Source organism: Leucopleurus acutus (genome assembly GCF_964270905.1).
Source record: "Leucopleurus acutus genome assembly, chromosome: 16".
NCBI classification, from domain to species: domain Eukaryota; kingdom Metazoa; phylum Chordata; class Mammalia; order Artiodactyla; family Delphinidae; genus Leucopleurus; species Leucopleurus acutus.
In genome coordinates this window covers 58,414,024-58,429,414 of record NC_139158.1, presented here as the reverse complement: position 1 = coordinate 58,429,414, position 15,391 = coordinate 58,414,024, and the positions used below count along the sequence as shown (strand labels likewise).

At 44.8% G+C, this 15,391-nt stretch overlaps 1 protein-coding gene across 2 annotated transcripts in view; it reads left to right on the top strand.

Moving 5' to 3' along the window:
• The first annotated feature begins 4,495 nt into the window (after positions 1 to 4,495).
• Positions 4,496 to 15,391, top strand: part of PTPRA (protein tyrosine phosphatase receptor type A) — a 184,361-nt gene continuing 173,465 nt past the window's right edge. For both annotated transcript variants that reach the window (XM_082858010.1, XM_082858009.1), the window contains exon 1: positions 4,496 to 4,723. The gene's annotated coding sequence lies outside the window, so the exon portion shown is untranslated. The remainder of the gene's footprint in view (positions 4,724 to 15,391) is intronic.

Below are 15,391 nucleotides of genomic sequence, written 5' to 3'. Positions count from 1 at the left end.
AGTCGAAGCGTGGAGTTCTAGCCACGTGACCGCCAGGGAATTCCCTTCAGTGCTTTTAACAAATGTTTTCTCCAGCTTTTCTAACTAGAAAAAGGGTTTTAACCATCCAACCCAGTCCTCTTTCTCTGGAAGGGGGGCCCTGGGCAGTGCATTTAGAATGTACACAATAAAAGCCTGTGTCCTCAAACATACAGCATATTTACTCATATGATATACAAACTCTAAGCACTGTACATGTAGGGACTTCCCTCGTGGTCCTGTGGTTAAGACTCGGCACTCCTAGTGCAGGGGGCCCAGGTTCAATCCCTGGTTGGGGAACTAAGATCCCACATGCTTTGACTAATCCTGCGGGCCACAACTACTGAGCCCAGCACGCTCTAGGACCCACATGCTGCAACTAGAGAAGCCCTTGTGTTGCAACGAAGACCCAGCGCAGCCATAATTAATTAATTAATTAATTTTAAAAAAGCACTGTACACGTGAAGTTTTAGAAATATGTGAGAACGATGACATACAAACAGTGATTACAACTTTATAAAAAGTGTGTATGCGTGTGGAGAAGCACTGGAATTGTCCTTGGGGAGACTTGTTTGAAAATTAAAAGCAGTTTTGTGTACCTTCTAGTAAAGATAAACTTTGATCTCCCCCCACCAACATTTTATCCTGAAAACTTAAAAACATACAGCTAAGTTGAAAGAATTTACAGTGAACACCTGTATACCCACCACCTGGATTCTACCATTAACATTTTACTATGCTTAATTTGCATACATCTCTCTATCCCTCTATCCATTTTATTAATCCATCTTATTTTTGATGCATTTCAAAGTAAGTTGCAGTCATTGGTATAGTACCTCCCTCTAAATACTTAAGAATGCATTTCATTAACCGGAGTTCATTATTTGTGTGCAATTTTTTTCTTTTCAGGCAAAATATATATAATGCTCAGCTTTTAATTGTACGTTTGCTGAGTTTTGACAAACTCACTTACACACTTACAGTGATTTTATTTTATTTTATTTTTGACCATGCCATGTGGCATGTGGGATCTTACTTCCCTGACCAGGGATCGAACCCACAACCCCTGCATTGGAAGCCTGGAGTCTTAACCATTAGACTGCCAGGGAAGTCCCTAAATAGTGATATATTAAAAACAACTAGTTTGCTGCACAAAAAAATTTAAAAAAAAACAACTAAGATTTATTTTTCAAATCCTTGGTTGCTCAACTGTAATTAGTGTAAAATGCCTTCTCTACCCTGAGCGATTTGCACAGCAGGCCTAGGCCTACAGTCACAGATAGGGTCATCGTGGCCAATGGAAGGAACTAGGATTGAGCCTTGGACCAGGATTTTGGGCCTGGGGGCAGAGAATTTGGAAACATTTCTTCTGGTTTAGGATATCCATGGATATCCCTGGAGTGAGAGTTGGGGCAAAGGCTCCTATAAGCCATCTTCTTAGGGTGAGGGGGCTGCAGTTTCTTCTAGGTACAAAACTCCGGCAAATGACCCTTGGGAATAGAACAGTGAATGGCCTGGGAAGTCACTTGGCTCTCATTTACTTCAACTTTGTATCATACTGCCTTGCTTTATTTTCATTAGAGCATTTAGGAAATTTTTTTGTTCACTTGTTTATTGTCTGTCTCCCCATCTAGACTGTAAGTTCCTGAGAGCAGAGACCTTTTCTGTCTTATTCCCTGCTGTGTCCAGCTCATGGTCGGCAGCACTTAATAAGTATTTGTTGAACAAATGACTCATTGGTCCATTTACTAGATGGGGAAAGGAGGCCCTGAAAGGGGAAGTGACTTGCCTAAAGAAACAGGAGTCCTTTACTCACACCCTCCAGTTCTCCTTCTAGTCTAATCCTTCTCTCATGAAACCTGTGACTTCTGGGGCACCTGTGGGGTGGCTGACAAGTGCCTACCGCTAGGTGTGTGCTCCTTTGGGCTGGGACTAAAGCAGGGTCTGGAGCAGAAGACTGCCTCCCCACCCTCTTTCAGTTCCTTTCCTCTCCTCTCCTCTCTTCTTGGAAGATAGCCCTTTGCCTTGTGGTGATGGGTTGAGCTGTGGGCACCCTGGGCATCAGGTAGGATGGGGAGTTTGGGCAGGTCTCCACAGGTGGGCAGCTGAGGATGGGACTCTGTCCTCTCCCACTGCAAATAGGGTCTGTGTGGTCGCCAAACTGAAATTTCCTTCTCAGGGTCCCCAGGATGGAATATGCAAGGCCCTGTCTCTCCTTGGTGTGAGGTCCTGTCACCCCTGCACACACACCACAAATGCTCTGACCCCAATGCAGCTGTCTCATGGAGAGAAGGAACTGCATTTCCTGAGGATGGGTTACTTACCAAACTGCACATGCCTGTAATTCTCGGTACAGCCTTGGGAAGTTCCAGGAAGAGTAGCAGAGGGAGACTCAGGTCAAGCAGCCAGTGGTAAGGCTTGAACCCCAGGGCTCTCTGACTACCACACCCAACCACAGCATTTTCCCAAGTGTAGTCAGATCTGGTGGGGATCCTTCAGATGACCTCAAGGATGAATGCTTTTTAGTTTAATATATATTTATATTAATGTAGGTTAGGAAATATAAGTAGCATGGGAAACCCTTTTATGGTAGTATAAGTAAAACTATAAATAAAAAAATAAACCAAAAGAAACATACTAAGAAATAGTAGTGTAGGTCAGATGTAGGTAGGGCAAGCCTGGTGGAGATTAGTTCTAGCCTACTGCTATCCTAGCTACCCAGGTATCTCCAGCACTCACAGTCATTATTTTTCAGGGTTTCCAAACCCTTGAGTTCAGGCTTTTTCACCTTGGCAGTTCAGTGTGTGGATAGAGGGAGTTTTTCTACTTTCTGGGTAACTAAGTGGTTGGTATATATAAGGACCTGCCCTCATTCGCCGCCCTTGGGGCTCTAACAGGAGACTGGGTGTGTGGCCTCTGGGTCTTTGGGCTGGAGTGTCTGTCGGGCAGAGGCGTCTAGGATTAGGTCATTTCACAACACTTTTGGGCCAGCCCTGCTGAGAGGGAGTGGGAGACACAATTCCTACTCAGGGAGGAACTTCCCTGCTGGGGAGGGGATGCCCCGAAAGACGCCTGCCGCACCCGGTATTCCCAGTCCGTGGCTCTGGTCAGCACACGCTTATTCCACAAATCGGGGCAGCGGGGTGCATAGAGTTCCAAATTGACGCCCCGACTGCAGGCGGTAGTGGGGAGTGGAGGTGGTCACTGATGTGGGCTTCTGCTCTTTCGCCTAAATGTCCCCGCCATGTAAATGGATTGCAACCAGCCACAGACCCTTCCCATGGGGCGCGTTGAACGTGGGACTGTCTTCCGGGCCACGGACGGGAGAGGGAGGCTCGCCACCGCCAACTCCAGGCAGCTCAGGCTGCGGGTCAGGAATGAAGGGTCTCCCAGCAAGCTCCGCTTGCACACTGCTGGACAATCTTTCTCCAGCCTACAGACTCCCCGCCACTCCCCCTGTGCGGGTCTCGGTGCGTCCGTGGGACCCTGCGTGGGGACTACAACCTGAGGAGTGTCTCACCCGGCACCCACCACGACTGTGTAATCGGCCTTCAGCGATTCCTGAAGTTCTGCAGCCTGGGAACCCGCTGTTGCCGGGCATACCAACCGATGGCTTTGAGGTGGCCACGTGCGGCGGGGTGAGCTGGGGAGGAGTTCCGCACCTCCCACCCGGTCCCCGGTCCTTGGCCTCAGGGGGAGACGCATCTCCCGGTCCTTTCGGCGCTTTGAACCTCCCCTTCCCCGCCAGGCCTATCGCAAACACCCCCACCGCAGAGCACCGTGTGTCGTGTTTCTACCCGGCTCGGTGCAAGCCAGGCCCGGATATGCGCATCTGGAAAGCTGGGGAGATTTCCCTGGGGCTCGAGTGGGGATGGCTAGGTTGACTTGATGGAAGACCACAGCCACGGTGCTAGGCCTCTTCTAGCGGTTTTGCAGGTTCCTCTCCCTCCCCACTGAGAGCCTCCGTCCTTTAAATACCTTGCACCAATTAGAAAAAGGGAGGGGGGAGGTCGAGGGAACCCGTTTGGAGACAGGAATGGAAAGACGATTTTTGAGTTCCAGGCCGCCCTGATCGCTAGACATTGGGGTAACTTGTGTTTGGCCTCAGTTTCCGCATCTGTAAACTGGGAAGAAGGCCAGGGAGGTGGGACAGTAGAGAGGCGGACGGTGTTGGTGCACGGTCGGCCGGTGCTCCCAGGGTCCATGTGCGCTGCCTTGGGGTGCACATCTCCCAGGCCATCAGTGAGACGGTGACAGTGAGACCCGGCCTTACGCCCCAGGCTGGCAGGCGAGAGAGCGCTCGGAGGCGCGCAAGGGCGGGACCCAGGAGGGCCAGGAGACGCCCGTTCTGTCTGGGCCAACCAGCGCCCGTCTCTGAACCACCAATGAGGAGGCTCTTTACAGCCAAGGCCGGGTCGGGAGCGAGGCTGCGGCGAGTGCGGCGCTGACAGAGACGCGCGCGCGCGTTCCTGCTCGGACCCGAGGCTGCCGCCGCCATCACCGCCGCCTGCCCGGTAGCCCCTCAGCCGCTGCCCCTCAGCCGCTTCCCCTCGCCATGGAGGCGAGGCCGCCGCCGCCGCCGCGGGGCTCCGAGCCGTGGGCCGGGCGGCGGCCCTGAGGGCGTGTGGCGGGCCGAGACGCCGCCGCGGCACAGAGGCGGAGCCGCCGTCCTCGTCCCCAGCGGTCCCGCCCAACGCCGGACTCGGTGAGTGTTCGCGGCTGCCGCCGCCCAGGCGGGCTCCGGAGGTGGGGGGGCGGCTCCCGGGAGCGGGTGGGAGGGGTCCCCGGCCCGATCCCAAATCCCTCTTTTCCGGGCCGGATCCATCCGGCTTTCCAGGGATCCCACATCCTTGCGCTGTGTGTGTGTGTGTGTGTGTGTGTGTGTGTGTGTGTGTGTGTGTGTGTGTGTGTGTGTGTGTGTGTGTGTGTGTGTGTGTGTGTGTGTGTGTGTGTGGTGTCCCCGGAAACGCTGTCCGGCTTTCCAGGGATCCCACATCCTTGCGCTGTGTGTGTGTGTGTGTGTGTGTGTGTGTGTGTGTGTGTGTGTGTGTGTGTGTGTGTGTGTGTGTGTGTGTGTGTGTGTGTGTGTGTGTGGTGTCCCCGGAAACGCTGTCCGTCTGTGTGGGTGGGGTGGGGTGGGGGGTGTCCCCGGAAACGCGCCGGCCCGGGCGCCGACCCCTCTCTACTGCCCAGGAACTTTGCGTGTGTCCTCCTGGGGTCGGGCGGGGGCGCTGCCATAGTTCATTCTGAAAGAAGAAATTTGGACAGCGAGAACAGAATTTGCTCAGGTCCATTTAATGGGAAGAAAGAGGAAAACTCCTGGCACGAGAAAATTTGCTCTTACAGTGACCAACTTTTCTTCCCCGGGCCCCTCTCTTTACCGTCCACTCCCTACAGTTGAGGCCGCTTAGGAAGGGAAGCAGGGGCTCAGAGCTGCCCAGAATTTAAAATGAGCCAATTGGGAATGCAGGTCTCCTCCTTTATTTTTTTTTTTTACTTTTGGTGAATAACACAAAGAATACCGTTTTTTGAAAAATTAGTTCCTAATTGTATTTCCTGAAGATAAAAATAATAATGGCAGAGCTGAGCCTAATGTTGAGGGTTTGTTTGTTTTTTTTTTGAGGTCAGTGAATGATGTTTGTAAGACAGGAAAATAGGAATGTTTAAAACCTCTCTAGGAGGGTGAATGCCTTCAGAAGCCTTTGCCCAGGGTAGGGATCCCTGCTCTAGAACCAGTCACATCTCCTGAAAGATCTCTTCTCTTGCCACCTGCTTGCCATTAAGGCAGCTCTAGAACCAGAAGATGGTGGGCAAGGAGAGGATTGGTGGTGGAAGATGGGTGAACATCTTCCTGCCTGGCCACTCCTTTACAAAACACAGATCTGATGCTGTCACTTGTTTACTTAAAACTCCCTCGCTTTCCTTTTCCCATAGGGTGAATGAAGCCCAAAATGCCTTAACAGGTCCTACAGGGCACTTGACAGTCTTGCTTCAACTTACTCTTTTACTTTTAGCTGAATCCTTCAATTCTCCTTCCTTTCATCCCCCTCTCTGGCCAATCAGAATTGCTTGACTGCCTCTTTTTTTGCTTGTGTGATCCTCTTTCCTCCCCACCTTTACCTGCCAACCTCCACCTCTTCCTTTAAAGCCCTTCTCATTTGAGAAGCTTGATGAGGGCAGGAGCTGTGCCTTGTTCAACTGTTCACCTTCCATATTGAGAGGTTTCTTCCTCCCGATTGTCTTACAGGTCCTGTCCCATCTCTTCCACTTATGTTTACTTCCAGGTACCCACTTCCTGAGAAAATCTTTTTTTTTTTTTTAATTCAGTGGAATCTTTTTTTTTTTTTTGGCTGCATTGGGTCTTCGTTGCTGTGCGTGGGCTTTCTCTAGTTGCAGCAGGTGGGGCTACTCTTTGTTGTGGTGCACGGGCTTCTCATTGCCGTGCCTTCTTGTTGTGGAGCATGGGCCCTAGAGTGCATGGGCTTCAGTAGTTGCGGCGTACGGGCTCAGCAGTTGTGGCTCGCGGGCTCTAGAGCGCAAGCTCAGTAGTTGTGGCGCACGGGCTTAGTTGCTCCGTGGCATGTGGGATGTTCCCGGACCAGGGATCGAAACTGTGTCCCCTGTATTGGCAGGCGGATTCTTAACCACTGCACCACCAGGGAAGTCCCCTGAGAGAATCTTTCCTGAGTGTTTCCTGCTTGGTGTGCACACCTATGACTTTTAGTATCTTGATTCCCCATCTCTTCATGTCCATCCAGCCCCCATAAGTAATCAACAGGCAGAAGCTGGCCGGTCTCATATCCCACTGGCCTTCAGTCTGCTTGACTGTCTCTGAAAGGCTAAAAGCCCCACCATCTCTTTTTCACCTCTGCCTGCCTGAAGTGGCCTGGCTATGTGCGTACTGTAAGGCAGGGTACAATCTAGGAGGCTGTTCACTGGGTACCTTTTAGACACTAATTTACCACTTAGGTGAAATTCAGAAACCAGAAAAGCCAGTCCTCTGACTGAAGTACGTTCACATGTATTCTGTTTGCCAGGTGAAGTGCTTGGCATACAGAATAAAAGTGAGGAAGTCACATCTTTACCTTTGAGGGGCTCACAGCTTAATGCAGGACAAGTGGATACAAATACTTATATCACAGGTCTATGAGAGTGTAATAATACCTTTTATTTGCCTTGTGTCAGGCTAGGTAATAAATGCTTTCCACGAATTATCTTATATAATTCTTTCTACCATCATGTGGTGGCTGATTCTTACTAGACAAGGGTGGAAACTGAGCCCATACAGTGTGCAGATGAGGGAATACTCAGGATTTGAATCTTGGCAGTCTAGTTCCAGAGTATCTGCCTGGCTGTATAGACAGCATTCCCTCCCTGGGTGGTCTGAGAAAACTTGACTGGAAGGGAGCCTTTGGGTCATGAAGGATAGATAGGAGTTTATGTATGGTGGACAGGATACAGGAAAGAAGGAGCATCACAGGCAGGCTTGGAGGTGGAAGGAACCCATTGTCCTTGGGGAGCAGGGAGAGGTTAAACGTAGTTGGATAGGGTAGAGGGAAGAAGGGTGGGAGATGAGATTAGGTTGGCTTGACGGGCTGTAAGTGCTGTGTTAGAGTTTGGGCAGTGGAGACTTTAAAGGGGGATTTTAAAGGAGGTCAGGGGGACTTCCCTGGTGGTGCAGTGGTTAAGAATCCGCCTGCCAATGCAGGGGATACGGGCTCAAGCCCTGGTCCGGGAAGATCCCACGTGCCGCGGAGCACCTAAGCCCGTGCACCAAAACTGCTGAGCCTGTGCTCTACAGCCTACGAGCCACAACTACTGAGCCTGTGCGCCGCAACTACTGAAGTTGGCGCACCTAGAGCCCGTGCTCCACAGCAAGAGAAGCCACTGCAATGAGAAGCCCGCATACCACAACGAAGAGTAGCCCCCACTCGCCGCAACTAGAGAAATCCCGCACACAGCAACAAAGATCCAAGGCAGCCAAAAATAAAAATAAACAAAATAAAATAAATTAAAAAACTAAAAGATAAAGGAGGTCAGGGACTTGGGCACACCAGGCTTTTGAAAGGTAATTCAGGGGCAGTATGGGGCCAGATGTTAATACCCTTCCAATTTAGGAGGCAATGGTGAGGCTTCACAGAGGCAGAATCATAGCCTCTTAGACCCAGAGTGGGGCCTAAAGAGAATACTGCTGAGTTTTGGGCACAGGTCATACTTATGAGAAAAAATTCCAGCAGTATGAAAGCGTATGTATGGAGAAATGCCTCCCTTCTACCCTGACCTCCCCAGAGATGGTTGAAGTTTCCAGTTTCTGTGGCTTTACATAGACACTATTCCTGTATAAACATGTATCTGCCTATCCGTACTCCTACCCCATGGTACATACCAGTCACATCTTGCTCTTCTTTTTTTTCACTGCTGCTCGGCTTGGCTTGTAGGATCTTAGTTCCCTGACCAGGAATCAAACCTGGGCCCTCTGCAGTGAAAGCACGGAGTCCTTGCCACTGGACTGCCAGGGAATTCCCATATCTTGCTCTTTTTTACTTAACGTAGGAAAATCATTACTTAACTTAGGAAATCATTATATGTTAGTACATATAGAGCTATTTATTCTTTTTATTTTATTGATATTCTTTTACTTATTTCATTGTTTGGCTGTACTATTATTTGTAACTAGTTTTTGGATCAAACAACATTTAAGTTGTTTCCAGGTTTTTCTATTACAACATTATAATGAATATCCTTCTACATACTTTGTTAAGAGCTCATGTGTAAAATTACCTGAATTGTATATTTTTTATTTATTTATTTTTGGCTGTGTTGGGTCTTTGTTTCTGTGCGAGGGCTTTCTCTAGTTGTGGCAAGCGGGGGCCACTCTTCATCGCGGTGCGCGGGCCTCTCACTATCGCAGCCTCTCTTGTTGCGGAGCACAGGCTCCAGATGCGCAGGCTCAGTAGTTGTGGCTCACGGGCCTAGTTGCTCTGTGGCATGTGGGATCCTCCCAGACCAGGGCTCGAACCCGTGTCCCCTGCATTAGCAGGCAGATTCTTAACCACTGCACCACCTGGGAAGCCCCTGAATTGTATATTTTTAGAAGTGGAATTACTGGGTCAAAGGATACGTGTGCATTTTAAATTTGTAGACATGTAGCCAAATTACCACCCCTTGGAGGGGGTTGTACTAACTTATCCTCTTTGCAAAAATGTGAATGGACCTCAAACAGATCTTCATCAGAGTATTTATCAGGGTAGCCTGGGATGCTTTTTCAGATAGACTGCTTTTTCAGGTGCTTTTCCCTCACCTAACCTCCTCCCCTCATGTGATTCTAGCCTGTTTCTTTCTATCTGCAGAAGGAGACATTGAGTCTCAGAAGGATAAAGTGACTTGTGCAAAACACTGGGTGGTGGTGATGTTTTTAAGCAGCTCTGATATTTGTATTTGCCCAGCATCTTTCATTGGAGGTTCTCAGAGTCAGTTTGTAAACATTGTTGCATTGTTTTTCTCCACCTTCATGTGGGAAAAATGAGGTGCAGGTGAAGCTTAAGTTATAAGCAGGAATCTGGCCAAATATACAATCTTGTCTTTTTACTTCTAATGTAATAACTAATATGTTCCCAAATGACAAATTTGAAGAAATTTTTTTAGTGAGTCTGAGTACAACAAAAATAGCAATAATATAACACTAACAATACAATTGAGCAACAAACACTCAAATAACCCAGTGTTAAAATTTGTTTTAATATATTCTCTGTGGAAAAGAGAATCCATTAAATGTGAAATTGTATTTACTTTAAATTCATATCCATTTGTGTCAGTGTATAGGCATAGTTTTTTTTTTAGTTAAAACCTTTTATATGTACGTGGCGAGTAAAGTAAATACAGCATATGATTTTTGTTTTCTTGAATAACATCAAATATTTTATATTTACTCATTTTGTTTATTATTTTAAATCACAGAATAGTATTCTATGCATTGATAGCTGTAGTTTGTGCGATCGTTTTTTATTTTCCTTTTCTCTCTCCTTTTTACTATTATAAATGGTACTTCTGAGCACCCTTGTTCAAATACTTCTTTTGGATTATTTTCTTGCACTCTTACCCCTAAAATGGGTTCACTGCATCAGAATATGGTTTCAGTGCCGAATTGCTCTCTAGAAAGGTTGAACTAGTTTACAACATCATCAGCAATTTTTGTGGCCCTATTTCCTGACAATACAGCCAATGCTGTTACAAACAAAACTTAGTATTTGGGCTTCCCTGGTGGCGCAGTTGTTAAGAGTCTGCCTGCCAATGCAGGGGACACGGGTTCGAGCCCTGGTCCAGGAAGATCCCACATGCTGTGGAGCAACTAAGCCCGTGCACCATAACTACTGAGAGCCGTGTGCCACAACTACTGAAGCCTGCGCGCCTAGAGCCCATGCTCCGCAACAAGAGAAGCCACCGCAGTGAGAAGCCTGTGCACCGTAATGAAGAGTAGCCTCCGCTTACTGCAACTAGAGAAAGCCCACACGCAGCAACGAAGACCCAACGCAGCCGAAAGTAAAATAAATTTAAAAACACCTAATATTCGATTTTGTTAATTTAAAAGAAATGTAATAGTACTTTGAGTTAGGTTTAATTTACATTTCTTTAGAAAAACTTTAGAAAAAAATCTAAATGAGCTACTAAATGAGTTTTAGTAGCTCATTTAGATTTTGAATGAAGTATGGTGCTGTGTTATATCATATCCAAGTGTTATGTAGCTAAAGTCAACTTTTTTATGAAGAAAGACATGGTTGATAGGCCAGAACTATTTTGGAAATTTAGGATAAGATCATACTGGTATGAAATAGAAAACTGGGTGCTGTTCAGTAGAAAATACCAGACATTGTGCTGGTAGTTAGGGATACTCCAGATAACTGGATACTCCAGTAACTTGGATGTGATGTCTGTCCTTATGGGCTAATGCAGAAGGCAGACATTAATCACCTGATGGTAATTATAGATGTGATCAAAGGGGAAGAATAAGATGTCTTGGGAGCACCAGAGAAGTTCAACAATGCTTGCAGTTTAAACAACACAGAGACCCTGAGCTAGGAAGGAATTGGTACCTTACGTATATATATATATGTATATGTATGTTTTAATTCCCTAGGTGATTCTAATATGCAGCCAGGGTTGAGAACCACTGGACTAGAGAGAAGCAGGGGCCAGAGTTGAGGGCCCTATACACCACGTAAGGATTTTGGGTAAGGATTTTGGACTTTATCGTGAAGGCAGGGCTAAGCCATTGAAGGATTTAAAAGAGTGAACTGATCTGATTTGCAGTTGTGAAAAGTTCACTGTGGCTGCAATCCAGAGCAGTAGTTTTCCAAGTGAGGTGGATAAGATGCTGGGATGCTGAACTTTTTATTGTTTTTATCTAAAAAATGATAAAACGTTACATTTAGGGACTGTCACTGGCATCTTCTTGGGTCTGTAGGTCAAACAGTGTTTGGGTGTCCAGAAGTAAGAGGGGAGTCCTGCAGTAAGCAAGCAGAGCTGTATATATACATTTTGTATATATATTTAAAAATTTTTTTAAATTTATTTGTTTATTTGTCTGACCTGGGTCTTAGTTGTGGCACAAGAGATCTTTGTTGTGGCATGTGGGATCTTTAGTTGCGGCATGTGAACTCTTAGTTGCAGAATGTGGGATCTACCAGGGATCGAACCAGGCCCCCTGCATTGGGAGCGCAGAGTCTTAGCCACTGGACCAGCAGGGAAATCCCTGTATATATACATTTGCTTTCAGTGTATTGCAACATATTGATAACAGTCTATATTATTCAGCTTTCATTAAACTAACCTTCACAAAATGAACAAGTGGCTTAAAAAGATCCCTGCAAAGAAACCAGTGATTGAAGAAAATATTAATAACGCAAGCACAAGGAAACAAACAAAATGGCAGAGCTGACCCTTGTCTAGCTCCTATTATGAAGTTCTGGTGAGCAGTTTTTTTTTTTTATTATTATTTATTTATTTATTTGGCTGCACCTAGTCTTATTTGCAGCATGCATGTGGGATCTAGTTCTGTGACCAGGGATCAGACCTGGGCTCCCTGCATTGGGAGCTTGGAGTCTTAACCACTGGACCACCAGGGAAGTCCCGCTCAGTGAGCTATTAAGTCAGATTAAATAAGTCAGCTCGTATTACATTGGAAGGTATCAAGAACTCTGTTTGAAACATAGACTTACATCCTCTGTCATTATAGGAATCTTGTTTTAAGATTATATAGAACCTGAGATATTAAATAGTAAAATATGAGGCTATCACTAACAACAAGACATTTGAAAACTAAGCATCTGGAGCATAAAGAGAAGCTCTGCATGTTTTTTTTCCCCCAATGATGTTTAAAGCCATAGCCTGGGGAGTTCCCTGGCAGTCCAGTGGTTAGGACTCAGCGCTTTCACTGCCGTGGCCCAGGTTCAATCCCTAGTGGGGGAACTAAGATCCCCCCAAGCCATGGGGTGCAGCCAAAAAGAAAAGAAAAAAAGACATAGGCTATTCAATCAGATGCTGTACATAATTTTACTAGCCTAATGATTAAAGTATCTATTTCAAGGTTTTCTGTTCTTATAAATGAGCAAAAGGCACATACCATTGGCAGGTTCTCCTGTCCGCACTGCCTGCACCCACAAAAAGGTTGATATAGTGTATGGAAAATAATATATCAAGAAACTAAGACTAAATTTTGTTTGCAGATACTCTTGTAAGATGTAGTAAATGTTGCTGAAGATTTGAACAAGCAATATTAGAATAAATTTTTCAGTGTTGGAGGTTTGTTACATAGTTTTAAAAGTATAGAAGCTTCTAGCATGCCTTAGTATTTGCTAGATTCTCTTTATTAAAAGAAATCCAAGAAAAATCACTTCTTTTGTGAGCTACTGGAGAAAGTTATACTGGAGAAAACATTCTTAATAGTAAATGACTGCCTTCATAACAATGTTGTATGGAATAATTGTCTAAATGTAAACAGAACATACACTTGAATGAAAAATGAAATGCGTTCATTGCCTCTTCATGAACTATTGAGGCAGGTTATCTTGTTGGTTATCTTGTGGTGGAGTTGTTGATGTTATACATTTTACTTCTACCAAAAAAAAAAGCCTACTTTTTCTGTGATAAATGGCTATCTAGCTAATATTATTTGAGAAGTTAATATCTTTAATCTGTCTCTTCAAGTAAAGATGTTATTTTAACAGTGAATGAGAAAGTAACGTCTTTTTTCTTACAAGTATGCTATGGGATAACATTTTCCTTGTAATTTAAAAAAGAAGCTTAATCATGATATAATTTACATACTATAAAATTCAGCCTTTTAAAGTGTACAATCAGTGATTTTTAGTGTATTTGTGGAGTTGTGCAACCATCACCATTATCTAATTTCAGAACATTTTCATCACACCAAGGAGAAACCCTGCACCCATTACCTTCACTCCCCATTCCACCCTCCCTCCAGCCTCTGGCAGCCCCTACTCTTTCTATTTGCCTGTTCTGGACATTTTATATAAATGGAATCATATAAAATGTGGCCTTTGTTGACTGACTTCTTTTAATTAGCATAATGTTTTAGGGAGTTCATTCATGTTGTAGCATGAATTCATTCATTCCTTTTTATAGCTGAATAAATAATCCATTGTTTAGATATATTGTTTATCTATTCATCAGTTAGTGAATTTTTGAGTTGTTTCCACTTTTTGGCTATTACGATTAATGCTGCTGTGAGCATTCATGCACGAGTACATGTGCGGGCATACGTTTTCATTTCTCTTGGATATAGAGCGGAATTGCTGGGTTAAATGGGTCTGTTTAACTTCAGAGGAATTGCCAAACTGTTTTGTAAAGCACCTGTGCCATTTTACATTCCCAGCAGCAATGCACAAGGGTTCCAGTTTCTTCACATCCTCACCAATATTTATGCTGTCTTTTTTTTTTTTAATTTATTTTATGTATTTATTTTTGGCTACATTGGGTCTTCTTTGCTGTGTGCGGGCTTTCTCTAGTTGCGGCGACCGGGGGCTACTCTTCCTTGCGGCGCGTGGGCTTCTCACTGTGGTGGCTTCTCTTGTTGTGGAGCACGGGCTCTAGGCACGCGGGCTTCAGTAGTTGCGGCATGTGGGCTCAGTAGTTGTGGCTCGTGGGCTCTAGAGCGCAGACTCAGTAGTTGTGGCTCACAGGCTTAGTTGCTCCGCGGCATGTGGGATCTTCCCGGACCAGGGCTTGAACCTGTGTCCCCTGCATTGGCAGGAGGATTCTTAACCCCTGTGCCACCAGGGAAGTCCCCTGTTATGCTGTCTTTTTGACTGTAGCTATCTTAGTGGTATGAAGTGATAGTTCATTGTAGTTTTGATTTGCATTTCCCCAGTGACTCATGGGCTCATTGTGATTTTGTTGCATCTATAAAAACTCTCATATTTTTACACATGAAAAACTTGGAAACATAAATTTCTTACCTGATAAACATCTCCAAATGTATTTCTAAAAAAATTTCCAGATGATCTAATGAAATAAAAGACCTAGACATTGATCATCAGTTGCAATTAAAACCAGTAGGGAACTTTATAATAGAAGAATCAGAATGACAATCTTCTAATCAGTCATAACATCTCTAAAATGGGTGCAACCTACCTTTATGTTCCTCTCATGTGGTACAATAGGAAAAATATAACACCATTCATGAAATAGTCTTTCCCTACCAAAATCAAATCAAACCTGACTCTAATTAAGCATCTAGATCTAACAATCAGCTTATAGAATGTAATTAGAAAATTCAGAATGTGAGAAATCCAGTAGGACAAATGAACCCAGTTACTTCAAATAAATGGCAAGAAAAAAAGTGGAGAAACTATTACAGGTTAGAAAAGAGTTGAGACATATTAACTAAATGTAATGTGTAGACCTTGATTAGATCCTGTGTCATACAAATTAACTGTAAAAAGGTATTTATGAGACAATTGGGAGTAATTTGAATACCACTTAATATATTAAATGATTTTTAAACTATTGTTTTAAGTTTTTAAAGATATGATAATAGTATAGTTATATTAAAAGAAAAAACTCTTTTCCCTTGGAGATATGTACTGAAGTATTTATGGATGAGATGATAGGATGTCTGGAATTTGCTCTAAGATAATTCATTGTGTCTGAGGGTTGTAGGTTATTTACCATTACTGATAATCATTGAAGCTGGATAATAGGTATATAAGGGTTTATTATAGAGTTACTCTTGCTCTTAGTTTTAGTGGGTTTCACATCCATTTGTTAGAAATTTAAAAAGTAAAATCTTCTGACTAGTTTTCAAGAGTAATTTCAAGAGTCGTTTCCTTTTCAAGGGAAGATAGACATTTGCTAG